The following is a 26,910-nucleotide window of genomic DNA, read 5'->3' on the forward strand; positions in this document are numbered from 1 at the left end:
CTAAGCCCATGCCCTCGACTCCCTTCTGCCTATGGTCTCGTGGTCTCGTGGGTAGTAAGGTGACCAAGGGCTAGGGCTTAGCCTAGGCCCCGACCCCATCCCAAAACATTAAACCACCAAAACTTTATATGGTAGTTTGGTTCTATAGTTAACACGAACCAACACGGAGTCCAACAGTAGAGTGCTGAACTTGTGAACATGAGGTTGTAGGTTCGAATCCTCGAAGGTCAATTCGACCATTAACCAAATTTTGCACCACCCTAGGGTGCCACGTGGTAGCATGTGATTCGACCATGTGGCACCCAATCATATCGTGAAAATTCAGACCAATCGGGTGAGGCCACTTTGTAGCCTACCATTGGCCTGCGAGGTATAGTCAACTTGCCCAATCAGCTGTCCTGCATCAAACCTACAAAATTTTACCTATTTGGGAAAATGATCAGAACGCGATATCAGGAGCATATGATATCAGTATTAAGCGATTCAAGTTCTGTTGGATTCAGGTCAGTGAGTTCTACGCTTTGACACTGGTTTTGAGCACTTTTGAACACTTTGAATTTTGATCACTTTATCGATCCCCTAGATCACTCCTCCCAATTGGAAGATTTTGGACTTCCAAAATATTATTTTCAGTCAACAAATATATGAGGGTATAATTCCCTCACCCTTCCAATCTCAATCCATTTGGATTTTCTTGGATTTATATCTTTGAGCCCCATATGAAGGTTCTTCATGTTCCCTCTTCTTGAAGTTCTTGTTTTCTGTCAAGGATAAGATGTTGCTGCAATTTTTCAAGATATTTAGGAGAGAAAAATTATATCAAAGAAATCTAAACATTTTCTCCTGGATCTTAAATCAAAGGAGGCTCACCCAATTTCAAGTTCTCTTCACCTTGAAGCTTTTCTTTGTTGATGTAAAGCCTTACGTGATCTCCAACCTAAAAATTGTGGTCAACACGTTGCTTATCATGTCTAGCTTTGTATTTGGCTTGACTCTTCACCAAATGTGATTGTCATCGCCATGCACCATCTTTCTTCAAAGCCAAAACGTTAGGAGACCCAAAAGAAAATGTATTAGAACTAATTTTCCCTTTATCAAGTAGCTCTTGCATCTGCTTCTTGATCCTTGCATTCTCTAACACTAGCATCTTGTTCATACCAATAATCAAAAGTGATGCATCGTGCTACAATTGAACTTCATGTTGTTTTCCTCTTTTAGAAGGCAACATGTCAAACTCCTGAAACATCTTATCAAATGTGTTAATAACTTCAATTAAATCATGTTTTAATTTTACATCACATTCTTGGAAGGCTTCATATTCCTCAACATCTTTGTGTTTGATCATTAACAATGCAAAATTATTACCATCATTTACAAACCTCTTCATTTGTCCATCATTCATAAGAGAGAAATTCAACCTCTTGCGATGTTCTCTAACAATATACTCAGTCCCATTTTTAAGCAAATGATACTTGTTCTCATGGCGATCAAATATGGCTTTCCTATCATATAAATCTGGGCTTCCCAAAAAAATCATGCATATTTCAAGTGGTACTACATCAAGTTCTATCTCATCAATAAAATTTGCAGTGATGGCAAATTTAAATATGCATTTTCTTATCACTTGAAATTTGGCCAAAGGATAAGGTTTAGGATGAGGAATGGTTTCCAAATTTAGTATTTTGACAATGTATTCTAAGATAAGGTTTGGTTGTGATCCACTATCAAACAAAATATCTACTTTGTTATGTTTTGTGATGACTCTAATATGGAAAAGTTCTATTCTTTCTCTTTCATTTTAAGTTTCAATGGGTATGATAGAAGAACTAGTACTTGCAATAGAATCGTTATCTTTCAATCCCATGGCTATAATTTCTATTTCATCTCCGGAATCAGATTCTATATCTTGTTGTGTAGTTGTAGCAGTGTTTTCTTTCTCCTTATTATTAAAATTTTTTGGTCTCATCTCGATATGAAGTTTCCAACAATGGTATTCATCATGGCCTTCTTTTGAACAATGTTTACATGTGAGTTTTTCTCCCCCCTTCTTCACTAAAGAATTCTTCTTATCCTTGCATTTGAAATTCCCTTTTCCTTTGTCTCCATACTTAAATGGCTTCTCACTAGTTTCTTCAGAAACATTCTTCCCTCTTGCTTCTAAATAAGTTTCCTTTACACAAACTTCATCTAGATTTGTATGGTTAAACAAGAGAATTGTGTGTCTCAAATAACTATGTAAACTTCCAATGCATTTCAGTAGAGTGTCTTGAGAGGATAAGTCTATACCCAAAATCAAAGCTCTTTTTCTAAATTCTTGAGTATAGCGTTTCACATTTTGACCCTTAGCTTGTCTATTGTTTTTCCAATCCATTATAGATTTTTACATGTATGCTAATGGATAAAATTGTCCTCTTATTGCAACAACAAAATCATTCCAAGAGGAGAAAATCTTACCACTTTTCTTCATGTCCTCTTGAGTTTTGATCTCCCACCAAATGAGTGTTGCACTTTCCAACCTAAGAAAAGCAAGCTGAATTTTGATTTCGTCATCCTTGATTCTTTATATCATGCAATACACTTCTATCTGATGAACCCAATTATCTAATTTCTCGGCATTTACCTCTCCATCATGCATAGGCAATTCAAAATTTATGTCAAGCTTTAACAAAGGAGTTTTACCATGTCCCTTTGGATAATTTGGAGGTGTTTGTGAAGGAGTAGAAGTAGAAGAAGATGAAGATGAAGATGAGGCTGAGGATGGAGGTGAAGGTGGTGGTTTTTCACCATCCCCTCCATTCCCTTTTGGAGTTTGGTCTCCATTTCCTCCATTTAGTTTTGGAGGTTTTGAGCTCTCTCCTTGCAACCTTGAGTTCCTCTCCTCATAAAGAACTTTCACCATTTCAGACATTTCAAAGAAAGCATTTTTGAAATTTCTCTCATCTTTAGACATCCCTTCATGATCTTCCTCATGTGCCATGATTGGTGAAGCTTGAGATATGTGTGCTCTCCTTAAAGCAATTTGAGACCTTGGCTCCAAAAGCTCTCCTATTTTGAGCTTCAACCTTGTAAGCATCACAAAATACTTGAAAACAAAATCAAACCTTCAAAATAACTTTGAACTCTGATACCAAACTGGTCTGTAATGCAAACTTGAAGGCAATAGTAAAATTTCCAAGTAAAATTTTATGTCTTTTAGGCAATGGATCACTTTGCAAAAGCACATAAAATAATGGTTTTAAAACACAGATAACATCATAAAAACATAGACAAATATATTGTATCAGAAACACAAGACAACAAAATGATAAAGGAGTTCACCCCTCTCTTAGGCTACATCTCCTAGTCTAGCTTCCAATGTTGGGCTTCTTTCATTAAGTGCTCAAATTTGTGTTTACATTTATTTACAATGCTCATAATGCAAAAAGTGTGTCTCCAATGGCTTCAGAACAATTAAAAAGCCCAAGATGAGCTATTGTTGGGCTCAATTTGGCCAAAAACTAAATAAGTTATGCTCTAAAGAAGTTTTTCTGCTAACTACCCTACGAATTGCACCTTTTCTGGAACCACCAAGCTCCATTTTTTCCAAGTGATAGTGAGATTTCCACCGGTTTGAGTGGATTTTGTTGAATAGTTTAAATGTCCTCTTACCTCTTAACTCCAAAAATCACGGCCATATGGGCCACATAGGGCTGAGGGCTAGGCCTTAATGCCCACCCCTGCCGATTAAGCCCCTAAACACGGGGTCGTGCTCATGTGGGTGCCATGGGTCCAAGGGTTGGGCTAATCGCCCGCCCTTCTCGTCGGCCCCCATTAAATTTTCATACACTAGGTCACATGGTTTTCCATCTAACCTGGATCTGTCCCGCCTCTGTAGTGACCTCTGCCTTCTGCCTTAGCTACGATCCGATACCATTGTTATATGGCCAAGGGCTAAGGCTCCGACACAACCCTCTCTTCTAACACTCAATTAATATTTGGCGCTGGGTCCTATGGTTGGCATATGACCCTTGACCTGGGCTACTCCTCGAGCCCCCAAATTCTTAATGCCTGATCGCCAAGCTCTGCCATGCCTCTAGTTATATGACATCTCTTTATACCATCGGCTTAACATCTTAGCTCCCTACTTATTAGCGCCAAGCTCCCACATGTCGGTTATATGTTGGGTTGTGGAAACTTGGGTCGAGGCTAAGCCTAAGCCCTCGGATCCCTTCTACCTACGGTCTTGTGGGCACTAAGGTGACTAGGGGCCAGGGCTTAACCCCAGCCCCATCTAAAAAAATTAAACCATTGAGACTTTATATGGTAGTTTGGCTCTATAGTTAACAAGAACCAACGTGGATTCCAATGTTAGAGCGCTAACATTTTGAACATGAGGTTGCAAGTTTGAATCCCCGGAGGTCAGTTCGGCCCATAATCAAATTTTTCGCCACACTAGGGTGCCACGTGGCACCCAATCATTGGGCCATGAAAATCCACCACAACCAATCATATCCTAAAATTTCATAAAAATAGGGTGAAGCCACTTGGAAGCCTGCCATTGCCCTGCGAGGTATAGTCAGCGTACAATTTTCCCAGTTAGCGGTCCTGCATCCAATGCGCAAAATTTTAATTGTTTGGGAAAACGATCAAAACAAGATATCGAGAGCATACGATATCGGTTTTAAACGTTTGAAGTTGTGTTGGATTCAAGTCAACAAGCTCTACACTTTGGCATCGATTTCAAGAACTTTTGAACATTTTGAATTTTGAGCACTTTACTAATCCCTTGGATCATAGTTGATGCTTCTCAGAAACTATTTGTTTCCATGCTGACTATTTCATTACTTTCTTTCTTGAGTATTAGTTGAAGACCAAATGCTCAAGCACCATCAAAATTGTAGGAACAATATATTGTGGTCTTGAAAGTAACAACGTGACAAAAGAAACCATGTGATAGTGTCCATCCCTTGAGCTAGTTCCACTTTTCTGTAACCAATCAAATGCACTTTTCCAAACCATCACATAAGTAATCCAAAACTAGGTGGAAACTACTTAACAATCCTATATTATCACTTTAATAATATGATTTGTAGACAAGGTTGTTCCTCTATCAAAATATAAATTATAAAAAAAAATATCCTAAGGAAAGGATAACATAGGAAAATTACAATAGTTTCAAGACAAGTTAAATGGATAAAAAAAGGGTGCAATTCAAGGGCTCAACATCTCCCCCCAACTTGTTTTGTTGCATGTCTTGATGCAACCAACTTCAATTGAGGTCCTTGTTTTCCTATGAGTGTGTTTCATGCAAAGTGTTGGGTTGATAAGCCCCATGTGTATCTTCTCTTGTTGCCTTGAATCTTGTTGACACCCTGAATTCTACTCCCCAAAATTACTTTGTCACTGTCAACCCGTACATTGGTCCATATCTGTTTAGGGGTAGCCAAATCAAGGGAAAGTAAAATTTCATGCCTATCCAATTGGAACCCTTTGTTCTATACATTATAAATAAGTTTATTCATGCACCCTATGGCTCTTAAGAGATTTGGATACCCAAAAGACTCTCCGATTTTAGTAGCTAGTGAAGATAACTCCCATCTCCTTTCGAAACCTTGTAGGGCATAAGTGGATATATCATCAATAACTTTTACACATTGATCAATGACTTGTGTTTAAATACTTACAACCATTCTTGAGAGATTAGGTGATCTAGTGATGAGGCCTTGGGTCCTGATACACTCACTTGCACTAACAAGTTTTGCTCTAACAATTTTTACTCTAACCCTAAGTTCACATGTGGCTTAAGCTCGTTCTATATTTTGCTAAGAAATTTTCCACTTAATCTAGTGCATAAGGTGAGACACAAAGGCCCTCAGCTGAAGATCCCATATGTAGGATGTAGTATTTAAATTCCTTTCATATTGAATAATAAAATCATGAAAATATAATTCACATAAAGAATGTTGTGGGGTTGTACCAACTTGTTGTAGGTGGAGCAAGACCCCTCCAAATTTTCTGACCCTTCAAAATTTCAGAGCCCCTGTACCATCCTCATAGTTTCCTTTCGTTCTCGAGAACTTTTCAGGAACCTTGAACCTTCTTCATCTCGTGAACCTAACTCCCGAAAACCTTCAAAAGCTTTAGATCTTGTCCTAGTCGCGGGTTGCACCAAAACAACCCTTGTAAGCTGAAGAATCATGACCCTATGACCTTACCAAATTTATTATCAAGTCAAGTTGCTAGGTTGCAGTGAAAAGTTTGCGACTTATCTTTCCCCATATGACCTTGTGACTTTGTAACCTCTCTAGGTCGCAAGGCCACAGGGTCACAAGTTTCATATCCATGCATTGTGCGATTGATGTGACTTTGTGACTTCGCGACCCTTGTGGTTGTGAGGTCGCAAGGTCGAATAGGTCTAGATATCAAACAAGTTCCACCTATGTGACTTTGTGACTTCGCGGCCCCTTAAAGTCACGAGGTCGCAAGGGTAAAAAATGCATGAAATTGCACAAGGTGCGACCCCTACACATGCGACCAAACTTATAAATATTGGGCCTCGATAGTGATTTGTTCAATTCAGCCTGGTCGCATGAAAGACAGAGACGCTCAACGACTTAGAGGAGGTGTGTGACGTTTTCAGGTAGGTGAATCTTCCACTCCCCTTCTAATCATTTCCTTTTTCCATTTGTCTCCATCTTCCACCCTGACCCTCCACATTCTAAAACGAGGGGGGGGGATTTTATCCAAATTTTGGACTCATTTTTAACCAGAAACCCTTAGCTATTTTATTTTTTCCTCAAGAACCCCTCTGAGAATTTTGTTTAGCCATCCTCATCCAAAATTGGCCTGCATTCCCTGAGGACCAAGCCATCTGATCTTGAGAGGCCCCAAGAACCCATCCTAAGCCTCATTTCACTCATCAAATCACCCAGGGAAATAGGTTGTACGGCCAGAGGCTACGATAGGGTAACAAGAGTGACCTTGTGACCCTTGCGACCTCACTACGCTACGACCTATCTTCATCCGTGACCTTGCGATCTTTGCGACCCACGACCTATGCAACCTAGTTGTGGTTATTGGCCTACCAGTCACTAAGTCATGCGCTCATCTGTGCAATGTCACTAACCCCTTGATCCTTGCGACCTTGCAACCTGCCAAGGAAACCTCTTCCCAGGATCTGGAAACTATAATTTGTGCTTTCTACTAGGATTTATTATTCATGTCATCTCTCTCATTGTGGGATTGTTTGTTTGACATGCCAGGTAACATTGATCTTGAGTGCATCTCGATTTCTTCCTTCAACGACGAGATGACTCCTCCAGTAACGAAATCTACTCGCAAAAGCTTGGAAAGCAATGCAAAGGAGATTCACCAAGCCTTGCTTCCCCCCATATATTGGGACATCACGTGCAATATCAACAAAAGCAAAAAGCTATCTTGGTTCGACATTTATGCAGAATTCTCTAAACAGGACATCCCCAAAGACCAGGAGGATTTTGAGGTATACATAGATGTCAAGAGGTCGAAACTCCACAAGGTGGCCTCACACCCCCCAATGTTTCTATGCAATAAGACCATTGAATGGGTCATACAGAATACAGACATAGATCAGTGGATGGTAAGGGATCACTCAAGTGCACCATTCGTAGCCATTTCCTCTGTAGGCATCGCCACTTACTACAGGTTGCCCGAGAAGGAGGAGGCTTTTAACACCCAATGGCTATCAAATTTTGTAATCGTGACCAAGAAAATTTTGAGGGAATGGTGGTAAGACCCGTCCAAGTTCTAAGTCAAAATCAACAAGCTATATAGGACGGACGGTCTAAAAAAGGTTTATCATCTTATTTTTGCTATGATGAACCGATTGTATGGTAGAGACGACATTAATGTCTTCCATGGGACATGGATCCCTATTATGTACGTCATCGCCACTAGGGGTACAGTTTTCAACTAGACCAAAATCCCAGCTTCAGCACTAAGGACAAATATAGTAACGTCTAAGCAACCTGAGCCAGACCAACCATCAGAATTCTATATGGCCTCATACCTCTTAGATGTGGTCTGTGCAAGGTGCCATTTTGACCATTGGAGCTACAACTGGACCACAATCGCAACGAAGTCAGTATATCAACGTTATAAGATCTTCTGGAACCTTGCCTATAACGGTATGCTCGACACCATCCCTGAATCATTTATTGCCCCATTTTATCATATTCTTTATAGGGAGGAACCCCCTTGCATGTCAAAGAGGGCCATGGAGACCATCATCAAGGTGGCGCATTGGTTCCTGATTCAGGAGGGGAAATTCATCAAAGTGTTTGGATCTTATAAGACCCCAAATTCACTTCCTCAATTTTCCACAAACAGAGTACTCATGCAAGAAGTGTGCTATTAGATGACCCAAGTATTTTCAAAGAAAATGAGCAAGGGGAAGAAGAAGCCTTGGCCCACATTCCCTCTCATTATTGGGGCTTACGCAGTTGAAAAAATCAAGGAAGTGGAGGAAGAGGCCGAAGAAATAAAAGGGTGTAATGATGTGACTCTGAACCACCATACCTATGATCTCGAGAGCATAGTAGTGGCTGACTACAAAAGGGCCAATTTCAACTGGTCATACCCACATTACAAGTATGCTCACGAAGATAGGGTCAGGAACTGGTAGAATGCCACTAGGGAGATCAGCCCCAGTGACCAACAAGAAAGAGATGACAAGCAACCTAAAAACTCCCAGGAAAACATGAGCCTTCAGGAAAGGTCATCTTCTCTAAAGAGGAATAAGGGGCAGTAAAAGGCAACGAGGAAACTCAAGAAACATAAGGAGAACGAGGTAGAAGATTCCCCAAGTGACCAAGAGGAAGGGGGAGATGACGAGACATTAGAGAAGAGGAATGCAACCTTGGTAAGGAAAAAGTAGGAGATCAAGAGAAAAAGAGAAGAAGAGCTCAAATGGTTGCAGGATTCAAGTGACCAACAACCCAAGGACTAACTCAAGAAAAGAAATTGGCTTGCAGAAGAAGATAGGAAGAATTAGTTAGAGGAGAAATGATTAAAAGAAAAAGAAGAACAAAAGGCCAAGATGGAAGAAGAAATGAAGATGCTTGAGTAACAACAGAAAGAGTAAGAAGAGGCATGTAATAAGGCCAAGGAACTTAGAAAGAAGCAAGAGAAGGAGGAATAAAAGAAGAAGTGACTAGAGGAGGAACAAAGGAAGAAGGCAGAGGAAGAAAAGAGAAAAGAAAAGGCCGAGAAATTAAAGAAGCAACAAGAAGAAGCCAGTAAGAGAACTTAGTAAGAATCTGAGCAGCAACAATAGTACAATGAGCAAGTCGAGCTGCCTCCGCTAGATGTGCCCCCATCCACTCCACTCATGGGAGGACATCTCCCGCTCAAGGAATTGGACATTCCTGAAGAGAAAACTCACTTTTGATCAGGTTAATCTCAATATCAATATCATGCAGAACAAAAAGAAGTGTTACACCAAGAACCCTGTAAAACCTCTATCAGTGACCATTGAGAAAGAGATCGTTCTTGATACTACAATTAATCTTGAGATGATTTCCTCTGCTAGTACCGTTTGTAGCTGTGATTGAACTAAATGTTCGTATAATGAGTAAGCAAATCATGGAACTCCAAAACAAGCTCTATGCATTAGAACATAGGATCATGAAAGAAGAAGAAGAGAAAGGTAGATGGAAGAAGAAAATGTAGCACTCCATTTGATTCACTCAAGTGTGAGGGAGTTATAGGCTACAATCAAAGAGGAAGTTAAAACCCTTAAGGGAGCTATGGAAATGGTTTATGAAGAGATGTCAAAACTTCATCACATTGTGGCTTCCATTCTAGCATAAAAGGCTAAAACAAAAGAAAGGTCCGCCATGTTAAATAAGGTCATCACATCTTTGAAAACATTCATGAGTGGACCACCAAGTATCCAAAGGCACTAGTAGTAGTGCTCCCAAAGAAAGAATGGATCACCACAAAAAAAAAAAGTCTAGCTCTGCATCAAGATCCAATCTCGAGACAAACTAGCTAGGGATGTAGATAAAGTTTTAGCTTCCTACATGCATATTTTGAGTGGTTTGGAGTCCTATTCGGGAGGTAGGGTGATCAGGTGCTCAAAATTAGGCTCAAAAATCAAAGTGTCATAATATTTTTAAACTTAGATTTATATTGAAGATCTCGTCATTTTGATTCCAACGGTTTGAACGTCACTCAAATCTGAGCTCGTATGAAGAAGTTATAGCAAGTCAAAGTTCATGTTTGACTTGCTCGCATGGCAGGATTGGATGATGTGGCAAGGTCCTTCAGCGAATGAGGAGGCACCAAGTGGCAAGCAACCATTGACCCTTGCATGTCACAAATCATAATCGCATGAAGGACGGCGTTAAAAATTGACCCCCGAGTGGGGAAGGGTTGCAATGCAATAAGGCACGTGGGAAGGCATTCAAGAATCGGTCGGAGGCGCGATGCGATGGATCGCAATTGCACATCGATGAAGGGAGGTGTTACAGAATTTGCCCCAGTAGGTATGTGGTTGCAGTGCGATCACACATCTCACACAACACTACATAATCAGCCCCGGCAGGTTTGGGTAGCAATGTGATATCGCAATCGCAACTCACAACACGTTGCAGAGTCCCACTTTATGGTTGTCATTGGTTCTCCGCCAATGGCGAAATGCGATAGGTTCCTCAGATGTGATGCAACTATAGGTTGCATTTTAATAGTCCATCGGATCCTCCATATTGCAATCGCACATTTCCTGCCTTGTTCATAGACCATAAGCATGTAGGACTCCACCAATTGCGATTTTTGATAAGACAGTCAGTGCTAACAAATTATGGCCCACCGTGTGGCGAAATTTTCACCTAGTTAGTGGATTTTCTGAGAAAATTTGTAGGATCATGTCAAGTTTTGAGCAATTTGTGGAACGAATAGTGGGAAAACAAGTGGAATTCATAACTTCTTCATTTTTCCACTAAATTGGATGCAAAAAGAGGCTAGATGGCCATTTTTGAGTATTCTGAACTAATTGGAGCAAGTTTCAAAAGCATTTGAGCATTATAAACACAGATTTTTACACTTTTGAGCATAATAGAGAGGCCCAAGCCATCGGAAGCTAGACTAAGGAGACGTAGCCTAAGAGAGGCAAACTCCTTTATCATGTGCTTGTTGTAATGTGTTTATGATTATGTTCTGTTATCACTTAGGTTGTTCCCAAAAGTTGTAAGAAAGGGAATACAATCGAGGTAACCACATACCAACCTTTTAGATACAGATTCTAGCCAATATGCATCCAGAGAGGGCTCTCTCTTTATGATTTAACTTTGTTTTTAGAAGGTTTTAGGCTAGTTATGAAGTTCAAGGGTTTTGTTTTGAGTTTGGGTGGTGAGATTCAATAGAACAGTGAGGTAAAACTGAAGAGTTCAGTCCATTGGGCATGATGGAGTCAAAGAAGGATGGTTTCCTGGATTTGGTTTCTAACAGAGGATGGCATCACAGAGCAAGGTAGTCAAACATGGAACAATTAAAGAGCTGAAAATAGGTGGAATGGGCTCAAGTGGATGAAGGGCAGTTAAGAATCCTTCAACATATTGAAAGAGGGAAAGTGGATGCTTACCGACAAAGAGCAGTTAAGAATTCTTTATCAAATAATCAATATGAGAGAATCAAGAAACAGGAGCAATTAAGAATTCGCTGCTTATGCTAATTCTGAAAAAAACACAGAGAATAATAAAGACTGAAAACAGAGTGCAGTCAAGCAAATTCTGAATTAATATTTTTCTTTATCATTCAGGTTATGAAACAGAGATAACATAAAAACTCAGAAAACTGTAAAAAATAAGATATAAGGGACTTATTGATCCGGAGTTTGATTCAAGAATTCTACGACAGGTCCTTTGCTTCAATTCTTCATCCAGTAGGCCAGACAACAGTTTGTTTCCAATAGCTCTTTATTCCAAAGTTCAATATTACAGCAAAGTCTAAAAAATCTACACATACCCAACCTACTTTGCCTAGAATTTTTTCTTCTCTTTCTTTGGGTGCACTTAGACTAGCAAACCCTTTTCAACTTTTCTTTTTTTTACATGGTAAGCCTACCTAAGTCTGCACTTATTTCTTCCAAGGGCTCAGATTAAACTGTTGATCTCCTTTGCTTCTCTATCTATCTACTTATCTGCCAAGATTAAACAGTTTGGACAGATTTATATTCTCTATCTCTAAAACATGAAATTCAAACATGAACTAGCCAAGATTAAGCTGTTTGGTCATTCATCAATTGTGGAAAAAAGTTTCAGCAAGCTGTACATGATGCTTTATTTACAGAAAATGAAATAGTAGTGGCATTTGGACTTGCACACTTTCCTGGTCTTTTTTATTTAGGGTTCATTTCTTTTCATTTTTTCTTTTGACCATTTAGTTTTTCACCCTTTGATTTTTCTTTTAGGGTATACCCTCTTTACATTTTTTAATTTTTTTGATTTTATTGATAATATGGAAACCTTTACAACAAGGAAAGGTATGAACATATTACAGAGCTCAACCAGTCAATCATGAAATATGACACCTATAACTATAGGAGTATAACACTAACTCCACTTGGGGATGGCTTTCCCTCGTGGAAAGTCAAGAACAACAGGTCAAATGGCCTTCTGCATAACTTTTGCATTGCTCTGAAATTTTCCTTTTGCTGGTTGCTTTATTGTATATATGACAGCACAGTTATGGAGCTTAGGGCCTTCTCTTTGGGCTTCAACTGTAGCAAGTTACTATTCAATCCACATTTAAACATATTTTTTCATTTTTTCTTCCTCCTTGAATCCTGCTTGAGCACCTTGTTACTTGGGTAGGAACTTGCAGCCTTGGTCCTTTTGTTCAAAATCCTCTCAACTTTCTCCTGCACAACTTTGAGATCTGACCTGAAACCAAGAAAGGTGTTGCAATTTTCAAACCAAATTAGTAAATGATCAAGATCTTGGATTCAAACATTTAAGGATTTATTTTCTAACTTACTGAAAACTGAATTAAAACAAACTGAAATCCTACCTACTTTACTCTAATCATCTTTTTGACTGGTGATTGGGTAAAATGAAACAACCAATGCAACCACTTAAGCATTATATACATCAGTGACCTTTGTTTCTTGTGTTTGATGGTGTTTAAAATTGAGATCTTGCAATCAAATTTGGCTTTGTTAAACTTTGAGAAAATAAGGAAATCCATGATCTCCTTTGCTGAATCTAGAAACTATACAAAAGGGTCTTGTAAAATATATACACTATTCTTGAGCTGATTCAAACAACAAATGTACAAATGTCCTGGATAGCTCTCATGCCATGAAACTGAAATGTCACCATTGTCTTTATCACCATATATGTTTTCACCTTCTCTTTGTGGTGATATTTTTACTGATTGTAATGTCTGTCTTGTAAAACCATTATCATCTTGATTTTGACTTTTGTAGTCTGTTAATGGAGAAGAATTATGATTTCTTTCATCATGCAACCTGTCAGCCGATGGATCATAAAGAACTTGGAAGGATTCTTGCATTTTATTACATACAGGTTCAAATGGAACTTGACAGATTTCTACAAGCTGCTCTTCCTTTTCTTTACAAATTTCACATGGTTCAAAACAAAGAGGCGAGGGAATCAACCTGGATTTTTTGATCATATGATTTTGGTTCCCGGTTTTCTTCTACAACCTAACATTCAATGGCATTTTGGGGCTGTAAATCTAGATATGATAAAGCTTGAACAAAGATTTGATTGCTCTCTAGATGGTTAATATCAAGACTTCTTGACATTTGATTTCTAAATGCATGATAGTTATCTCTGATAAATTGAAAAGAATCAAAACAAAATGGTAAAGTTCCTTCACTGATTTCAAAATTTTCTACACTTTCCTCCTCATTCTCATTGCTACAATGAACAAGTTAATCACTTCTTTCAAGTTGTTGATCCTGAATTTCCTTGTTCCCCAAATTAGCTTTTGATTCCTCTACAAGGTTAATTTGGATTTGAGAAACATAATCATCATCATATTGATCATACTTGGGCAAAAAAGAAGTAATGTTATCACATGCACACAGTAGATCAGGAGATTGCTCCTCCACATATTTCTCTATGAATCTGTCTTCTGATCTATGGTAGATTGGGTTGGTATGAATTTGTTCATGAATATCAACCTTTTCCTCTTGTAAAACAGATGTGTCATGATGATCTTGAACAAAACATTCAACTTTCACTGTGATCTTCTGCATCATTTCCTCTGCTTTCTTTATCAAAATGTCAAGTTTTTCCTCTTTCTCTGTTTTCAATTTTTCTTTTCTGATTTTCAGATTAACCTCTACATCCACTGCCATGCTCTGCATCTGTTCCATAGTGGAGGGGTTTCTCTCTCTCAAATGAAATTCTATCTCTAAATCAAATGCTCTTGGGTAATGCAGTAGAGCTGAATCAGGGGGAGGTTTTACATTTAATGGTATCAAATGATAGATTTGATTGAATATGTCTGAAAATTGTTGTACGGTTTCATCTGGATGTCTTTTTAACTGATTATATTCTTTTATGATCATGAGGAGATTGATTTTGATTATCCATCTATCAAGGAAGAGTATGAAAAACTACTCAAGATTTGAGATGCTTGCCTCAGGCAGGGTTTTGAACCAACTCCTGACTTTGCCTTGCAAAGAAAGAGCAAAAAGCCTAATACTAACATCCTCTTCATCCACTTCAAATAAGTTAAGATAGTCTTCAAAAACTTGGACATGTTTTTGGGCAGTGACACCATTCTCTCCATCAAATCTTGGGAGATACTTAGGATAATCGTTAGGGAAAGCATGGAGTGCAGGAGGAAAAATGAGTGGTTTATACCTATTAGGAAGTTTATGAGGTACTGGAATATGTTCAAGGATTGGTTGTTTAGTCTCAATTTTTGGGTTCTCCTTAATTGAAAAATGATCTTCATAGGAATTAGAAGACTATTGTTCATATGTGTAAGGAGACTTTTCATCTACATTTTTGGAAGGAAAATAATAAAAATTTAATCTAAAGTCATCTCTAAAATACAATATACATTGAAAAATCTTATCAATGAGAAAGAACATAATGTCTTGGATAACAATCCAAGTTAAAAGCCTGATCTTTTCATACAGTTCTTTCAAGTTCATTTCTCCAGTGGAGTCTTGATTGTGAAATTGATGTGGAGTCGCCAGGTGGATGATTTTAACCTTTGTGTGTCTGATCCCTGTCCACCATCATAGATCAGATCTAAACCTGTAAAACAATTCTGAAGAGAAGGTTCAGTCTTTCCAGGAAACCAAATTTTTTGAGTTTTTATGATTATTTCGATTTTTTGTGATTTTTCAAAACAACTTTTATGATTTCTTTAAGAGGCTTTTGATATGAGATTTAAACTTTCTTAAAGATTTCATTTGACAAGAAGAACTAATCAATTATTTGAAACCAACTGTTCAAAACATAAACTAGACCGGAGATAGACTGAAGTAGCATTTATTTACTTCTGCAATTGCAAAGCAAAAGCAGTTTCAAAGGCTACTTGGCTAACTTCAGGCTCCATCTGTAGCTTATGAAATAAACAACAGTAACAAACAATTATTCAGTTCCCCAGTGGAGTCGCCAATGATTTTATCACTCAGGTTGTTCCCAAAAGTTGTAAGAAAGGGAATACGGTCGAGGTAACCACAGACCAACCTTTTAGAGACAGATTCTAGCCAATCTGCATCCAAAGAGGTCTCTCTCTTTATGATTTAACTTTGTTTTTAGAAGGTTTTAGGCTAGTTATGAAGTTCAAGGGTTTTGTTCTGAGTTTGGTTGGTGAGATTCAATAGAACAGTGAGGCAAAACTGAAGAGTTCAATCCATTGGGCATGATGGAGTCAAAGAAGGATGGTTTCCTGGCTTTGGTTTCTAACAAAGGATGGCATCACAGAGTAAGGTAGTCAAACATGGAACAATTAAAGAGCTGAAAACAGATGGAATGGGCTCAAGTGGATGAAGGGCAGTTAAGAATCCTTCAACATATTGAAAGAGCAAAAGTGGATGCTTACCAACAAAGAGCAGTTAAGAATTCTTTATCAAATAATCAATATGAGAGAATCAGGAAACAGGAGCAATTAAGAATTCACTGCTTATGCTGATTCTGAAGAAAACACAAAGAATAATAAAGACTGAAAACAGAGTGCAGTCAAGAAAATTCTAAATTAATCTTTTTCTTTATCATTCTTCTTATGAAACAGAGATGACATGAAAACTACGAAAACTGTAAAACATAAGATATAAGGGACTTATTGATCAGGATTTTGTTTCAATAATTCAGTGACAGGTCCTTTGCTTCAATTCTTCATCCAGTAGGCCAGACAACAATTTGTTTCCAACAGCGCTTTATTCCAAAATTCAATATTACAGCAAAGTCTAAGAAATCTACACATACCCAACCTACTTTGCCTAGCATTTTTTCTTCTCTTTCTTTGGGTGCACTTAGACTAGCAAACCCTTTTCAACTTCTTTTTTTTTACATGGTAAGCCCACCTAAGTTTGCACTTATTTCTTCCAAGGGCTCAGATTAAACTGTTGAGCTCCTTTGCTTCTTTACCTATCTACTTATCTACCAAGAATAAACAATTTGGACAGATTTTTATTCTCTATCTCTAAAACATTAAATTCAAACATGAACTGGCCAAGATTAAGCTGTTTGGCCATTCATCAATTGTGGAAAAAAGTTTCAACAAGCTGTACATGATGCTTTATTTACAAAAAATGAAATAGTAGTGGCATTTGGACTTGCACACTTTCCTGGTCTTTTTTATTTGGGGTTCATTTCTTTTCATTTTTTCTTTTGACCATTTATTTTTTCACCCTTTGATTTTTATTTTAGGGTATACCCTCTTTACATTTTTTAATTTTTTTTATTTTATTGATAATATGGAAACCTTTACAACAAGGAAAGGTATGAACATATTACAGAGCTCAACCAGTCAATCATGAAATATGACACCTATAACTATAGGAGTATAACATGTTCTATACATGTTTATGTTGTTGTTCAGTTTCTATTTTATGTTAAATTGCTCATAAAATTAACATAAAAACTCTTCATTTTACTTGCAAAAATTGATGAATCTTTAAGCACAATGAAAGCATTTTGTTTATAATCTGAGGAATATCTTAGCACTGCGAACTAATATTCTAAATCAGATCAATTCGGTATCAGAGCACTAGGTTGTTTTCTTTGTGAAAGAAGGATTTAATTGTTTGCAATTTTATGTCATGCTTACAAGGTTAAAACTCAAAAGAGGTGAAGAAAAGATGGTTGGAAACCCTGAAGTTGGGTCAAGGGGAAGAAGAGCAAAGTTGCCACAATCTCCAACACCAGTTCAGCCTCAAGTTGCAGTTGAGTCACCAGAGATCATGTCTCATGAAGGAGAACCTACAAACATGACAGAAGAAGGTAGTAAAAATACATTTAAGAGTAAAGAAAAGGCAAAGAGAAATGCTTTTATCAAAAAAGGAGGAGAGAAAATTACATGCAAACATTTTTCCAAAGAGGGTCACAATGAAGCTCACTATTGGAAGCTTCATCCCAAAATGAAACCAAAAAGAAACAACAACAAGGGCAAACAGAAGACAACTACAACCACTCAACAGGATTTGGGATCTTAGTCGAGCGATGAAACTAAAATCACAACCATGGGGTTAAAAGTAAAAGAATCCATTGCCAGCACTAGTTCTTTAGATTTGCAAAATAAAACTCCAAATGAAAATAGGAGAATAAAACTGTTTCACATAAGGGTGATCTCAAAACATAACAAGATTGATACATTATCTGATAGCGGCTCTCAAGCCAATCTTATCTCTGAAGTAAAGAGTTTAAATTTGGAAATTGTTCCACGTCATAAACCATATCCACTTGGATGGGAATGTGACAATGCGCAATTGCAAGTTACGAGAAAGTGTAAACTGAAATTTGTTATCATTGCAAAATTCATACATGAAGTGGAGCTTAATGTTGTGCCGTTAGATATCTGTGGCATCCTTTTGGGAAGCCCGTACCTTTATGACAGAAAAGATATCTTCCATCGACATGAAAATAAATATCATTTATTCAAAAATGGAGTAGAATATATTGTCAGAGGTCACAACAAGAAAAAAAATCTTTCGCTTGTTAATGTAGGGAAGATGAAAAGACTAGTGAATTTGAGCAATAATTTTGTGATTCTCATGATCAAACCCAAAAAGGATGTTGATAATGAAGCTTTTAAAGGTTGTGATTCGAATTTGAAATTTGAATTGGTTGACGTAGTTAATCAATATGACGAAATGTTTCAGGAACCAAAAGGATTACCTCCCAAGAGAGGAATCCAACACGAGATACAGTTGCAACAAGATTGTCATCTTCCTAACATTGGCATGTATAGGATGTCAGTGATGGAAAGCGCAGAAATTAAGACACAAATCTAAGATTTGTTGAATAAAGGGATCATCAGACCATCTTCCTCGCCTTGTGGTTCACCTATTGTCTTGGTGCCAGAGAACAATGGAACATGGCACATGTGTCTGGACTTTCATGCATTGAACAAAATTATGGTAAAAAATAGTTACCCACTGCCTCAAATAGATGGTTTACTAGATCAATTGAAAGATGTAGAGTATTTTACTAAGTTGGACTTAAGAAGTTGCTACCATCAAATTAGAATAGCTGAAGGAGACATTTTGAAGACAACATTCAAAACAAAACAGGGTTTGTTTGAATGCCTAGTTATGTCGTTTAGGTTATGTAGTGCTCTTGCTACATTCATGCATGTGATGAATGGTGTGTTGAGGCCATTTATTGATGAAGTTGTCATAGTCTACTTAGATGACATCTTAATTTTCAATGGATCCCATGATGAAGATGTCATGCATGTAAGAAGAGTACTTGATGTCTTGAAAAAAGAACAGTTGTATCTTACGATGGCAAAGTGCAAGTTTGGAAAGACTTCTTTAGTTTACTTGGGTCATATTGTTGGAGGAGGTGAGTTGAAAATAAATCCCTCCAAGGTTGATATCATTGTAAATTGGCTAAGGCCCAAGACAGTTACAGAGGTAAGAAGTTTTCTGGGAGAAGCCCAATATTGGAGGAAATTCATTGCTATTTTTTCTCTTATAGCAGCTCCTTTGCATGCGTTGACCAGCGTGAAAGAGGTTTTCAGTGGGGAGCAAAATAGAAAAAGGCCTTTGATTCGTTGAAGAAAAAGATCAGTACATCTCCCATACTCGCACTTCCAGACTCGACACAGTCATTTGAGATTCAGACAGATGCCAGTAACTACGCTATGGGTGCAGTCCTCATGCAACATGGTAGGTATATCTCTTTTCATTCGGAAACTTTTAATGGTGTAGTGATTAACTATCCTACATATGACAAGGAATTGTATGCATTGGTGCAAAGTGTGAAAAATGGAAACACTACCTGATGGGTAAGGAAACCATCATTCACACTCATCATCAACCATTTAAATACTTGCAATCTCAATCAAAATTGCAGCAATCACGAGACTTCCAATGGATGGGTTTCCTTCAACAATTCCACTTGGTAATCAAGTATAAGAAAGGTATCTACAATAAAGTTGTCGATATGCTTTCTAGGTCAATTGTTAGTGCAACTACTTTACTCAAACATAATTATGTTTTACATGAAAGTTATATTGAGCAATATGCATTAGATAATGACTTTCAAGATGTTTATGCAAGCTTGAGTCAATGTAACCAAGTAGAGGAATTGGATTATCATCTGCATGATAACTTGTTGTACCATCTTGGCAAGCTTTGTATTCTGCACGAAGAAAGAGTTAAGATCATAAGAGAGGCACATACTTCTCTTATTGCTAGTCATTTCAGTGAAAGTAAGACGGTGGCACATATACAGAGGTGTTGTTATTGGCCTCGTATGCTTGAAAGTTTGTCTCATTTTATTAAAGGATGTTCATTATGTGGAATTAGTAAGCCTAGCAATAGGAAGTTAAGATTGTACACACCACTTCTGGTTCCTTCACGACTGTGGGAGAGTGTTTCTATGGGTTTTGTAGGAGGTCTTCCATTGTCAAAAAAAGGTCATGATTATTTGTATGTAGTTGTGGATAGGTTCATAAAAATGTGTATTTTGATGCCATGTAAAAAGTAATTTACAACTAAACAAACTGCTCAGTTATTCTTTCAGAATGTTTGGGTGCATTTTGGATTGCTCCCATCCATTGTTAGTGATCGAGATTCTCATTTTGTGAGGAATTTTTGGTCAAACTTCTGGGGATTCATGGACACCAAATTGAAAAAGAGTACAACCTTTCATCCACAAACAAATGGTCAAATTGAGGTAGTAAACAAAACAGTGATACATCTTCTGCATGGGTATTGAAGCAACCATCCTAAGTTGTGGAATGAACATTTTCACTATATTCAACATGCTTACAACCGAGCCAAGAACTTGTTAGGACTCCAAATTGACCATTTTTGACCTTGTATTTTTGCTATAATATTACCCTTTTTCAGTCCATAAGTTGAAAGCTTTGATTATATAATGACCCAATCATTCCAAGGTATGAAGTAACTCTCCGCATTACTATATGTTTAATTATTCATTACATATTCATGTTATCTTTATAATTATCTTTGGAGAAGTTAACCAAGTTGCTAAGTAACCGTTGAACTGTCTAAAGTCTGCAGAAATTATAATTCGTAGTTGCTGCAACACCAGAAACAACAACTACGTAGTTGCTGCAACACCAGAAACAGCAACTACGCAGTTGCTGCAACACCAGCAACAACAACTATCTAAAGCAGGGAAAACGTTATTTTGCAACAACTGGAATACCAGAAAAGAAAAACAACAACTATCAGAAGTTCGACAGAGTTCCATGCTGACACAACATGATTAGCAACTGTCCAGAAAGGGTAAAACACGGTTACAGTTGCTAAAACACCAGGAACAACATGAGTTTACTAAATCAGCAACAATGAAGCGACAAAGGATAGTACGAGGATTCCAAGAAGACGGTTGAAGTTTGTTTACCAGCTATGTAACAGTAAGAGACCAAGAAGGAATACACCGTCACACTGTTGTAACGGCATCCTGTAACAAGGATGGATTTCTTATTTTTGACAAAAAGGTTTAACTGAATGAACTATGACGGTCTATTGTAATAGATGTCTCCTCTATAAAGAGGAGACATCTACAGTAGAAAGGGGGAAAAAAAGGAAACAAGTTGTAAGGGAAATTTTGAAAGACAAAAAGCAAGTCTGAATCTTTATTGTAACTGGACATTTTGGCAGATGAATAGAAGGTTGTTCTGAGCACCTAATCTAGCATTTGTGTCCTGGGGAATCTTGTGAGAAGGATAGGGCCCACCTTCTTCACAAGATTCACCCATTTATTTTCTGTTAGTGTGTGAGTGTGTTTTTCCTTTTGCTGGTACTCTGTTTGGATTCTGTAGCATTACCTCTGATAATTTCCTTTTTGCTGATACTCTGTTTTGTTAATTGCTTGATATTGTAAAAGAATACTTCACCGGTGATTTGGAATTGCAGTGTGTATTAGCAACTTGGTTACAGGGGCTGGTGTTGAACATCCTTACCCTGAGGATAGGGTCCTGATCCTCTGCTAACAGAACAGCCATTATTTCTCTTTGTAGATTTGTATTCTTAGTTAACTGCTTTCATTTTAACTCTGCAATATACTTTAATTGTTATAACATAGAGTAAGGAGTTTGACAGAAAATAGAATCGTGTATACTATAGCTTTTAATGCTTTTAGAATTAAGTATATACAGTACGAGGTCACCTTTGAAATAAAAGGACTTTCCCGGGTTGACAAATTAATGTGGTACTCGACTGTTTAATCAATAAACAATTCAAGCAGCCAACATTTTGGTGCCGTTGCCGGGAAGGCGACTAGAGATTTTAAAAGCATTAATGATTTCTTTTTAAGAATAACAGGTGCATGAGAGGACGCAGGAAACCTAATTTCACAGGCGGCAAAGGCGGAGGAGGAAGAAAAACCTTTATTGACGAAATTATCTCAAAGGCCGAGACATCACAGAGGACGAGTTCCCGGAGACCTCAGATCCAGTATTCCTCACAAACAGATCGACAGACGGAGGAAGTACTAGGACCTGAAAGGAAGCTGGAAGTACCAGAATACACTGAGGAACTGGTAGAAGAACCTGAAGAAACAGAAGATACAGAAGATAAAGCAAGCGATTCAGGAAAAAGACCAATGGAGGATAACAGAGCAGAAGGAAGGGGGGAAAACTCACTCTCTACCCTAGAGTTCCCTATTGGGGAGCTCCCGAGAGGAGAAACCCCTATGAAGAACATTCCACTTTCAGCATTACCCAACTTTCATGGGTTATCCTCTGAAGACCCGGATGAATTCCTCTTTGAATTTGATATACTATGTAGGAGCTATGATTATGTGAGCCCTAATCAGAAACTAAAACTGTTTCCAGAAACACTGAAAGGGAATGCGTTAAGGTGGTTTATGAGCTTAGGAGCTCAGGAAATCACTACCTGGGATCAGATGAAAGAAAGTTTTCTGGCCAAATATCAGGATTACTGCCGAACAAGAGAAAGGAAGGAAGAGTTGTTTAAAATGGTTCAGAAGGAGGACGAGAATTTGGAGGACTTTGTGGAAAGACTGCAGTATAATATGCAGCGGTCTGACCACCCTACCATGAGTAAAGATATTCTGAAAACAATACTGCTGAAAGGGGTACGAGATGACTACTTGGACATGTTGAATATGCTTGGAAAAGGGGACATTTCCAAGGAACCATTTGATGAAATTATCAACCTCTGCATGAGATGTTCAAGAGGAGCAGTAAGCAGATCAAAAAGTAGGGACAACGTATATTCAAGAGTCCAGAAGTCAGCAAGTGGAGGAGCAACAAGGGCTGAAATAGGTAATTTGTTGGAAGAATTTAAAACTGAGATGTTAAGCTCTTTTGCTTCACAAATTGATGCTCTACAGGTAAAAAAAAACGAGGCAGAAGCAGAAGCTGCCCTAGCTATTTTTTGTTCTAAATGCAGAGAAAAACACCCACTCAGGGAATGCCCACTAGATAAGGTACCAATCTGCATGATCTGTGAAAAGGACCATGAGACCCAACAATGCCCCTCTCTGCCTGGAATAAAAGCAGCATTGTAGTCAACTAAAGAAGAGGCTGAAGCAGTGTACCTGATGACACAGAGGAGGCAATGGCCACAAAGACAAGGTATGAATTCTAACACAGCATTTAGTCGTTGGAATAATCATTCTCCTTTTCAAACAAATTACCCACCCATGAACCAAATGCATTACCCACCCTTTAATACGATGAATTTTCTACCCATACAGCAACCAAGTCTTCCTTTTCCTGATCCTACCATATGGAATCCTTGAGCTCCCCAGCAATCGTATTTTAATCAATGGAATCCGAACTGGGCAGCCCAGTAGATGTCATTTCCTCAGCATCAACAGTATCTTTCCTTACCATCCAATACTCCTCCGAATAACCAAGCAATTAGACCACAGCTGCCTGTGCAACCCAACCCCAACCCAAATAACAATAAAGCTCTGCAAGCAATTGATATTCAAAATCAGCCTGTCTCCCCCATGCAATGTAACGATATCCATCTTCGCTCAGGGAGAGTTGTTGAACCCATCATTGATGACATTACTGACTCTGATAAAGAGGAAGTTGGAAAAGAAAAACCAGCTAACAATAATGCTGAAACAGTTGAATCAGCATCTAACAACAATGATCAAACAACAGATCCGCCATTCCCTGAACGTCTGGCTCTCACCAAAACACTTGAGCAACCTGCTTTTAACCTTTTAGGCGAACTACAGAATTTATATGTTAAAATTCCATTGTTGCAAGCGCTAAGAGATGTTCCCATTTATGCTAGGACTGTTAGAGATATTTGCATAAAAAAACCTGGAAGAAAAACTAAGGACCCCCTCACAGTTCATGTGATGGGAGAGCTGACTGCTTTAATGACAGAAAAAGATCCTCCTGTGAAATATGGTGACCCTGGTCACCCTACAGTAACAGTTCAGGTTGGAAAAACTTTTGTCTCTAAAGTTCTAGTAGATTTAGGTGCTGCAATAAACATTATGACACTTGAAACAGCACAATTGCTGCAGTTAAAAAACTTTATTAGGGAAACTCCAACCATTCTAGAGTTGGCTGATCGCTCTACAATTAAACCTGAAGGAGTCATTGAAGATCTAATAATTTCTGTAGAATCCTGGAATTACCCAGCTAATTTTGTGGTGTTACAAACTAAAACAAAGTTGGGGGGTCATCCACTGATTCTAGGAAGACCTTGGCTAGCTACAGCGAATGCTTTCATCGGCTGTAGATCAGGATCAATGACCATCTCTAATGGGTAGGAAACCAAACTGCTTACCCTTTATCCTCATGATACACCCATGATTAATAATGACAATTCTGTATGGGTAGATTATGAGGATGAAGAAACCCAACCTATCTTGACTATCGGACAAGCTTTAACTTTCAAAGACTCTACCGAAGATGAATTAATCAGCAGCTTCATTTCTGAACCTTCTTCGGTCAGCCCAGAAATGTATAATCACTTCACTGCAATCTTGGAATCTGAATCTTAGTAGAACCTGGAAACTAAAAATTTATCTCAGACAATAGTAGGCAGCCCCTCCAAAAGTACAACAATAGAAATTGAGCCTGGCAAAACATTAAATATAAATCCTAACTTAACTGATAATGAAAAACAGCAGTTAATAAAGTTACTCCGGGAAAATAAAGAAGCATTTGCATGGGATTATACAGATATGAAGGGGATCTCTCCTGAGCTATGCACCCATCGCATTTATATTAAAGAAGGGTCCCGCCCAGTCTGTCAACCCCAGCGGCGGATGAATCCCAATATAAGGGAAATTGTGAAGGAGGAACTTCAAAAACTGTTGAATGCAGGATTTATATACCCTATATCTGATAGTGAGTGGGTTTCCCCACTTGTAATTGTACCCAAGAAAAATGGCAAATGGAGAGTATGTGTGGATTACAGAGCTCTGAATAAAGCCACCCAGAAAGACCATTTCCCTTTACCATTCATTGATCGGGTATTAGATAATTTGGCAGGTAAGAAATTCTTTTCATTTTTGGACGGATTTAGTGGATATAATCATATTAAGATTGCACCCCAAGACCAGGACAAGACCACGTTTACCAGCCCATGGGGGACCTTTGCTTACAGGGTCCTTCCATTTGGGCTATGTAATGCTCCAGCAACATTTCAAAGAGCAGTGATAGGGATTTTTTCTGATATGCTAAATGATTCCTTAGAAATATTTATGGATGACTTTACTCCTTATGGAGTGACTTTTGAGGATGCACTGCAGAATCTTGAAAAAGTACTTAAGCAATGTGTAGAAGCACACCTTGCCTTAAGCACTGAAAAATGTCATATGATGATGAATCAAGGTATTGTATTGGGTCACTTCATCTCATTCCTAGGAATTCAAGTCGATCCAGCCAAAATATAGGTAATTCAGACCCTCCCTATCCCCAAAACACAAACTGATGTAAGAAGCTTTTTAGGACATGCTGGATACTATAGAAGATTTATTAAGAATTTTTCCAAAATAGCTTCTCCTCTATTTGTGTTATTAACAAAAAATGCTGAATTTAAGTGGACTGATGATTGTGAAAAAGCATTTAATGAACTTAAACACCAGTTGTCTACAGCTCCCATTTTGAGTGGACCTGATTGGGCACTACCCTTTCATATATCCTCTGATGCCTCAGATATTGCAATTGGAGTTGTCTTGGGCCAAGAAGAAAACAGTCTTCCCTATGCCATTTATTTTATCAGTAAGAATATGACACCAGCTGAGCTGAATTATACAGTCACTGAGAAGGAATTCCTAGCAGTCATTTATGCTATCAATAAGTTTCGACATTATATTACTGGCTACACTACCTTTGTGCATACTGACCACTCAGCCATTAAATATCTAATGAATAAATCAGTTACAAATGCTTGAGTTACCAGATGGTTATTATTATTACAAGAATTTGACATCACAATTGTAAATAGGCCAGGTAAAGAAAATGTAGTTGCTGATTTCCTTTCTCGATTAAAAACCGATGAAAACATTCCAGTAGATGATTCTTTTCCTGATGAATATTTATTTGGAGTATCTGCTCACTCACCTTGGTATGCAGACATTGCCAACTATTTAGTTGCAGGAAAATTACCGTCGCACCTATCACACAGGGAAAAAAGAAAGATCATCCAGCAAAGTGCTAGGTACAGCTGGATAAGTGGGTGTCTTTTCCACACAGGAATCGATCAGGAAATCCGGAGATGCATTGGTGAAGATGAAATTTATGATGTATTAAAAACTTGTCACGATGGCCCTTGTGGAGGGCATTTTGCAGACAAAAGAACAGCACACAAGGTACTCAGAATGGGTTATTATTGGCCCTCACTCTTCAAAGATGCAAGGAAATACGTGAAGGCTTGTGATAGCTGTCAAAGAATGGGCCAGCCTAACCATAGGGATGAAATGCCACTCAATCCCCAGGTAATTCTTGAACCTTTTGAGAGATGGGCATTAGATTTTATAGGTCCCATTAATCCCCCATCCAATCAAAGAGTGTACATATTAGTATGCACAGATTATATGACTAAATGGGTAGAAGCTAAGGCACTCCTTAAAGCTAATGAAGAAGCAGTACTAACATTTTTATTTGAAGAGATCTTTGTTAGGTTTAGATTGCCTCGAGAATTAGTCACGGATGGAGGACCTCCTTTCAACTCTCATGGCTTCAAGGATACACTTCAGAAATATCATATTTAGCACAAAATGACTACACCTTATCACCCCCAGGCAAATGGACAGGTAGAAA

The sequence above is a fragment of the Pinus tabuliformis genome, chromosome 1_1 (genome assembly GCF_031772625.1).
Source record: "Pinus tabuliformis cultivar Carrire ecotype Pingquan chromosome 1_1, CPIR1, whole genome shotgun sequence".
Taxonomy (NCBI): Eukaryota; Viridiplantae; Streptophyta; class Pinopsida; order Pinales; family Pinaceae; genus Pinus; species Pinus tabuliformis.